Below are 8,587 nucleotides of genomic sequence, written 5' to 3'. Positions count from 1 at the left end.
CACTTGGAAGGAAGTGCCATTAGGATCCCCATTTTACAGATGAGGAAGCCGAGGCTCAGAGAAATGATGTCATTTGCTCAAGGTCACACAGCTGGAAGCAGTACACCTAGGGTTTGATCCCGTGTCTGTCGGACTCCAGAGTCTGTGTTCTTATCTGTTCCCTTGCCTCCTCATTTTCAGATGCTCAGATTCGGTGCATGATTTATTCCTATTAAAAAAGGGAGAAGAGGGGCGCCTGGGTGGCTCAGTTGTTAAGCGTCTGCCTTCGGCTCAGGTTGTGATTTCAGGGTCCTGGGATCGAGCCCCGCATCGGGCTCCCTGCTCAGCGGGGAGTCTGCTTCTCCCTCTCCCACTCCCCCTGCTTGTGTTCCCTCTCTCGCTGTGTCTCTCTCTGTCAAAATAAATAAATACAATCTTTAAAAAAAAAAAAAACTAAAAAAAAAGGGGGAGAGAAGAAGGGCGCCTGCGTGGCTCAGTCGGTTAAACATCTGCTTTCGGCTCAGGTCATGCTCCTGGAGTCCCGGGATTGAGCCCCATGGCTGGCTCCCTGCTCAGTGGGGCAGTCTGCTTCTCCCTCGCCCTCTGCCTCTGCCCCTGCTCCTTCTCTCTCTGTCTCTCTCCCACTCACTCTCTCAAATAAATAAATAAATAAATAATTTTTAAAAATAAAAAAATTAAAAAGTCTGTGGAATTGAGTGGAATGAAGAAGACTAGCTTTCAATTTCTGTATTTCTCCAATTGATTAACAGTGGTCGTTTGCTGTGATGTGTTGGGCCGGGGACACAATGCTTGGGTCTGCTTGCAGCATTTTCCGTATGGGGGCAAGGATGAGGTGGTATTTCTCCCTTTCCTCTACTCTGTGCTGTTTCAATGCCCCCCAGTACTTTTTCCATCCAGTAACTGAAGAAATGTGCAAATACTGAGCTGCAGTGCGCTGTGCCGTTTTCCGGGGACGGCAGCAAGCGGGCCTGCCCGCGGTGTCGCCTACACGTTAATTAGGGAAAAGCAGCAGACGGGCCCTGGAAACAGCAAGGCGGGTTGGCATGGCGGCTCTTCACACCCAGAGGAGTTGGCTCAACAAAGCCCATTTGGCACATTTAGTCCTGCCGAAAACCTGGCAGTTGGAGAGGTGACATCACTGGAATCAATTACCCCCAGGACTGCCAATCCTGGGTAGAAATAACTCAATAAATCAATTCATAATAACCACCCCATTCATCGAGGGCTGCCTGCCTGCCAACTTGCCGACTGCCTGATTTACATTAACCCCTTCAACCTCACGTCGGTAGTCGTGACCGTGACCTACCATCCTCCTTTCACTGATGAGACCATGGGGGCCAAGGCGGGCCGCCCCAAGATGGGCCACATTGGCATGAAGATGATGGTGAGTTAAAAAGCCATCAAACCCCGGCAGCTTCGGGAAAAGCGCTTTACCTTCTCCTAGAACTGTCTAAAAAGAATTTAGATAGAGGACCTGCTCCAGGAAGAGGGCTAGCACCATATAGAACTACATTATGGTATGAACAAGGGACGGTGGACAGGGAGGGACCCAGCAAGGCCACTTTGATCAAAGTCCTCTCCATGTTCCGTTGTTTCTGAGCAGCCCAGCAAACATGTATTTACCAAATATTTACTTTTTTTGTTTTTTAAAGATTTTATTTATTTATTGGACAGGGAGAGACTGAGTACGAGCAGGGGGAGCAGCAGAGGGAGAGGGAGAAGCAGGCTCCCAGCTGAGCAGGGAGCCCAACGTGGGGCTCGATCCCAGGATCCTGGGATCATGACCTGATCGAAAGGCAGACGCTTAACCAACGGAGCCACCCAGGCGCCCCCCCGCCAAATATTTATTTATTTATATATATTTATATATTTCTTAACTTCCTATGAATTGCATTCCTTCTCTTCGAAGTCCTGGACCCCCTACCCCCTTCTCCTTAGTTCAGCATGACACGTACACCTCCTTGTGCCTGTCTTTGGAATTTCCATGTCTACATGGATTCCCCGTACACACAAAATCACATCTGATTTTCTCCTATTAATCTGTTTTACGTCAATTTGATTCTTTTTTTAAAAAAGATTTTATTTATTTATTTGACAGAGAGAGACACAGAGAGAGAGGGAACACAAGCAGGGGGAGTGGGAGAGGGAGAAGCAGGCTTCCTGCTCTGCTTCTCGATCCTGGGACCCTGGGATCATGACCTGAGATGAAGGCAGACGCTTAACGACTGAGCCACCCAGGTGCCCCCATCAATTTGATTCTTGGTCCAACTAGGACCTTGAGGGGACAGGAGGTTCTTGTTCCCCAACAAGACCACGGAGGGTTAGAGAGGGAAAGTGTGCTAGGCTGAGTAATGAATGGGTCCCCAAAGAGATGGGCTCCCAATCCCTGGAACCGCTCAATATGACCTTATGTGGAAAAGGGGTCTTGGCAGATGTGATTGACTTAAGGATTCTGTGATGGAGGGATTATCCTGCATTATCTGGCTGGGCCCTAACTGCCATCACAAGCACTCTTATAAGAAAGAGATGGGGGGCTGTACACATACCAGGAAAGCCATGTGAAGACAGAGACAGATATTGGAGCCATGCAGCCCCAAGCCAAAGGATGCCCGGAGTCCCCAGAAGCTGGAAGGGACAAGGAGCAGATTCTCCTCTAGAACTTTTTGAGGGCTTGCTGTGCTGCTGACACCTTGATTTTGCCCTGGTGGTATGGATTTCAGACTTCTGGCCTCCAAAACAGAGAGAATAAATTTTTGATTGTTTTAAACCACCAGGCTTGTGGGCCTTTGCAACATAGCAGCCCCAGGAAACTCACACAGGAAATGACTGGTCCACGGCCACCCAGCTAGAAAGTGGAGGTGTCGGGCTTCAAACACAGTAAATGCTCAAAAAACAGGACCTGTCGTTATTGTTATTATTACTGTTGCCTGTGGGAAGGCTGAGGATAAAATGTCAAAAAGACCATGGATTTGGCCTACTCTATCCATCCCAACAGATGCTGTTGGGGAGAGACAGTCTGAGTAGCCAGGATTGGATGATTCAGTTTGGGAAGAAGCTATTAAGCCTGGGTGGGGCTGGCTTGGGAAGATGATGAAACTGTGTACGGCGAACACCTCAACCCCCTGAGTCATTTCCAGCCACAAGAGTAGACTCCTGCTGGCTAAGCTGGTCGAGCAGATGGACTTGGGAGGGAGTTTGCAGCTGATGGGGCGAGTGGGATGGCCCAACAGTCCAAAGAGATGAGGCAGCTCTTCTGTGTCTGGCTGTATTCCCCCCCATGACACCTTACTTATTGATGATTTCATCCTCTGTTCTCTTTGGTTCAGAGTAAACATTCAACACATGGCCCCTCCCCTCTTCCTTCCATGTCTCCTCCTTTCCCTTCCTTTCCCCTCCCTTCTGTTCTTGAGCCATTCAACCCAAGAGCCATTTGGAGGGTCCCAGCAAGGTAAGCAGCAGCAGTGGGAGAACGGGGAGAGGGTACATTGTGCCTCACACAGACAAGTGTCATAGTCCCCATGGGGTAAGAAGAGCGTCCGCATGGGGTGAGGGGAGCCCAGCATGGGCGGCCAGAGCTCATGCGAGTGAGGAGCGCATCCCTGCAGGAAGGCAACCCGAGCTCCAGTGGGCTGTAAAGGGCATCCTTGTTGGGAAGAGGGTGGCATCGACAGTAAGAAATTGTTGCACTTGGGGCCAAAGAAGCAGAACACACTGAAAACAACAAGAATGTCAGGTTCGTCACTGTTGAACAAGGGAGTTACCAAGTGGAAATGGGAAAAACGGGACTTAGCCCCATGGACTTAGATTGTAATTGGATCTATTAGGATGAACTCATGGTTTTATTCTTTGGGTTTGTTTTTTTTTTTAAGATTTTATTTAGTTATTTGTCAGAGAGAGAGAGAGAGAGCTCAAGCAGGGAGAGTGGCAGGCAGAGGGAGAGGGAGAAGCAGACTCCCCCGTGAGCAGGGAGCCCGATGCGGGACTCAATCCCAGGACTCCGGGATCACGACCTGAGCTGAAGGCAGATGCTTAACTGACTGAGCCACCCAGGCGTCCCAAACTCATGGTTTTTAATATAACAGAGGACTATAGAGACAAATATTGACATAAATGTGTGTGTGCGTATATGGGTGTGCACACGCGTGTGCAATTCTGTCCACGGAGAGGATCTAGGAGCAGTGACTCCCCAGTAACAGGAAGCACATCTAGATCTTGGTGTCTGAATACTGTTCTCCACTAAAAGGAACTTCGGCATTTTGGAGAAATGGCTGCTTTCAGGCCTAGGGCAGGAAAAGGACAAGATGAGTCTGAAATACGTTGTGCTAGAGAGTAAGGAAATGCTCACAGGATGAGTGACATGTCAGAAGGACACAGAAGCCAGCCTGAAGGGGCCACCACAGACCAATCTAGGATAACTTGGCACCTAAAGAAAGAATAACAGTGATGTATTGTAACCCATGGAATCATTTACATCAGTCTCTACGGACATAAATAAATGGAAAGTTTGATGAGAGATGGGACATTTACCTGGTCTCCAAGTACCTCCCTATGGATTATTTATTAGTTTCAATGAGGAAAAGAACAGATTCACTGCACAGTGGAGAAGCCTAGAAGATACCACCTCATTCAAGTGATTGAAGTTAACATTACCAATAGTGGGACAAATTGAAGTCATGCGTCATCTGTTATGATGCAACAAGAAAGACACAGCATCACTTCTGTGATAGTTTGTGATGTATAGAATCCACATTCTATCTAATCTAATCTATCTGATCTAAGATGCATGGGATGTCTGGCTGGCTTGGTCAGTAGAGCGTGTGACTCGATCTTGGAGTTGTGAGTTTGAGCCCCACGTTGGGTGTAGGGATTACTTAAAAAAATAGAATCTAAGATGCATGACCTGAGGGGTGCCTGGGTCAGTTAAGCGTCTGACTTCTGCTCAGGTCATGATCTCTGAGTCCTGGGATTGGGCCCCACGTAGGGATCCCTGCTCAGTCCAGGAGTCTGCTTCTCTCTCTCTCTCCCTTTGCCCCTCCTCCCTGCTCGTTCTCTCTCTCTCTCTCTCTCAAAATAAATAAAATCTTAAAAAAAAAAAAAAAAGATGCATGACCTGAATCTAATTAAGAGGAAACATCAAACATAAACAGAGAGATATTCTCCAAATAACTGTCCTGTCTCTTTAACAGTATCCAGGTCATAAGAGCCAAAGAAAGGCTCAGGAATATTCCAGATTGAAAAAGACTCAAGAGACTTCACAGGACAACTAACTATAGGCAACATGAAATCCTGAACTGGACCTTTTTGCTACTGAGGACATCGTTTGGACAAATGGTGAAACTTGAATGGGTCTGAACTTTAGATGGTAATGATGTATCAGTGTTAATTTCTTGCACTGATGGATCTATTGTGATTCCACTGGAGAACATCCCTTGTTTGAAGGAAATACACATTGAAATATTTAGGGTGGTGGGCATTGTGTCAACCAACTTCCAGTGGTTCAGGGGTAAAGAGTTATTTGAATTGTACTCGCAACTTCTCTGTAAGTTTGAGATTGTGTCAAAAGAAAAAAAGGAAAAAAATGTTCTGTGTGCCTTACATAGTGTTTTTTAAAATTTTGAATTCGTTGTCAACATCTAAAAATCAAGAGATTTTACCTCTAATCTAGGTTTCTGACTTCTTGAGAAATCTGAAATGCTAACAACTCTGGGCAATGAGTGGCCAGGTGAATAACCACAGTGTCCTTTATTTTTTTAAATATTTTTTTAAAGATTTATTTGCGCATGAGCAGGGTGGGGGTCGGGACCTGGCAATCTGTGTTTTACAATGCCCTTGCGATTCTAATGTTTATTCAAGTTTGAGAACCACTGATCTAGAGCTTTCTTCTTTTTACTCTTCACCAGAACTTTCTGCTAGGGAGATGAGGAGCTAGTAATGAGGAATTATTTGGTATTTCCTGAGGCGGGAGGGTTTGATCATTCTGGACCCTTTCTTCCCAGGACATCATTGGGAGTCTTAGCTTTCTCCACCTTGTCCTGAGAGAGAAGCCTTAGAGCCACTGAGCTGCCTTGGCTTCCCCAAAGTGATTAGCTTTTTTTTTTTTTTTTTTAAGATTTACTTTATTTATTTTAGAGAGAGAAAGAAAGCATGAGCAGGGGGAGGAGCAGAGGGAGAGGGACAAGCAGACTCTTCGCTGAGTGCTCAATCTGACATGGGGCTCGATCTCATGACCCTGAGATCATGACCTAAGCCAAAACCAAGAGTCGGATGCTCAACTGACTGAGCCATCCAGGGACCCCCATAGTGTCCTTTGTTTTTTATTTATTATTTTTTAAGATTTTATTTATTCACTTGAGAGAGAGAGAGACAGAGAGCACAAGCAGGGGGAGAGGCAGAGGGAGAGGGAGAAGTTGGTAGCCCGAAGCGAGGCTCGATCCCAGGACCTGGAGATCATGACCTGAGCTGAAGGCAGATGCTTAACCATCTGAGCCACCCAGGCGCCCCCCCCAACAGTGCCCTTTAGATGGGTCATGTGATCCCTACTCCACAGTCCCCATTACCCCTACTCCTTGGTCCCCATCACTCCTTATTGTATAAGTATATGGGCTATTGTATAGCCCATAGGATCCATTTATGCTACCAGCTGACCCCTGGGATCAGCCCAATCCCTATAATAAGGTATGGGAATCTCCCCAGAGCAAGCACTTAAAATATTTGTTGGATGGATGGATGGGTGGGTAGACAAGATGGGTAGATAGAAGAACTTTTAAAATACTCTATTAACTTGGAGCAATGACCTTTCTCAGCACATGAAATATTCCATGGCAAGACAATTCTTATAGACTTGAATTTCTTGTGTTAGCCATAGTTTCTGGGTGGTTTGGCTAGGATGGGGCAAGTTGAGAAATCAGGGTGTCATCTGATGCTGGAGGTCCTCATTGTAAGTTGTAATCTCTCTGTGGAATTGATGGAGGTGTCTGAAATGTGGGTGGAGTACTGGCACTGGGCCAGGGTGCTGGGCAAGATGGCGAGGCTTCAAGGAGATTGTATCTTAGGATGCCTGAGGTGGTGAGGGTGGGTGGGGTGGGAACAAGCCAAAGTAGATGGCTTGGGCTCCTATCAGTGGGAGATCTGACTTGATGGGGCATGTCAGGGTCTGTGTCATGAGCAAGAATGATGATAGCTTTGTCTCCCTCAGACCCCCTCACTTCCTGACTGTGTTGGGTTATACCCTTGTCTTGGAACAATCTCTTCTCCCATCTGCCCCCTGAAAGATGAAATTAAAAATATTTATTACAGTTTGGCCATTATTTTTTTCTGGCACAAGTGATTTCTCATTGCCCTTAGGGTGAAAATCCAAACTCTGTACCACCCCTACCTAACCCAACATGCCCCTGCTCTCCTCCCTGAGCTAAACTCCTATCTCTCCACTCCCATTCCCTCCCCTGGTCCCCCAGGGTGCTTGCACACACCAGGCTTTTTGTCACCTGAAGGCTTTTGCACAGTCTCCAGACACTCTGGCTGTCTCCTACTTCTTCAGGTCTCAGCTCTTCATAGGCACTTATTGCCCCAACCTCCTACATCCTATTTCCCTCAGTCCTCCTCTGACACTCTGGTGCTCCATTTTCTTCATTTCTAGTTATGAGTGTCTAAAACTGTCTTATTTGTGTATTGTATTGTGTTGTCTCCCAAACCAGAATGCCAGCACCAGGAGAGCAGGAATTTTGCTGTACTGTTCATAACTTTTATCCACAATTCCTACCTAGCACAGTGCATGGCACATGGCACAATGAATATTCTGGAATGAATGAAAACCTCTCAATAACTGTGTGCTAGAGTTTTTGGAGAAGATGGGCATTGGGTTTTAGGACACAAACGTTTAGGTGGGTTGCGACTCATGTGAATTGTGCTCCAAGTGGTGACAAGCAGGTATTCTGGACTGTAGATGTGAGGTTAGGTTTGGGGAAACAAGTGTCCAGTCCGGTGGTGGTTGAGTTGGGCCAGGTCCATTAGGTAACATCGGACTGTTTAGGTCAGACTAGAGCCCAGATTTTGGGAAACAGGAGTCTTAGCTAGGCATGGCTGAGTTAAACTTGTGACTTGAGCAGGGTCCAATAGGTATTGGTATGATCTTAGATCACTGGAGAAGAATCAGACGTCCCCATTGGTTGTAGCTAAAGAGAACTGTGACCCAAGCAGTGTCCAACAGGCTACTTGGGGCTGTTGGAGGACAGGCTCTGTTCTTGAGGAAACAGGTGTCCTCAGGGGCGCTGGCTGCGTTGGGCTGTAAACCTGGGCTGGTAGGTGGGTTGTGTTGTGACCTGGGCAGTTCTACGCCCACATTAGGCGAGGACCCAGCCCGAGTCGGCGCGCCCAGGTTGGGGGCGGAGGGGCAATACGGAGGGAGGCTGCAGGAACACCTGGGGAAGCCTCACCTGGGAGCGGCTCACCTGGGCGGACCTGGACTGGAGAGTCCGCGCGCTTCCACGCCGGACAGGCCGGCCCCGCCCCCCGCCCAATGGCGGCGCGGAGGCCCGCGGCGGCGGGCGCGGATTGGGCGGGCGGGCGCGGCGGCGGGCGCGGATTGGCG

This window comes from Leptonychotes weddellii, chromosome 13 (genome assembly GCF_054177405.1).
Source record: "Leptonychotes weddellii isolate Sample4059 chromosome 13, ASM5417740v2, whole genome shotgun sequence".
NCBI lineage: Eukaryota > Metazoa > Chordata > Mammalia > Carnivora > Phocidae > Leptonychotes > Leptonychotes weddellii.
The sequence above is the reverse complement of the archived record's forward strand: the minus strand, read 5'-3'. Positions refer to the sequence as shown.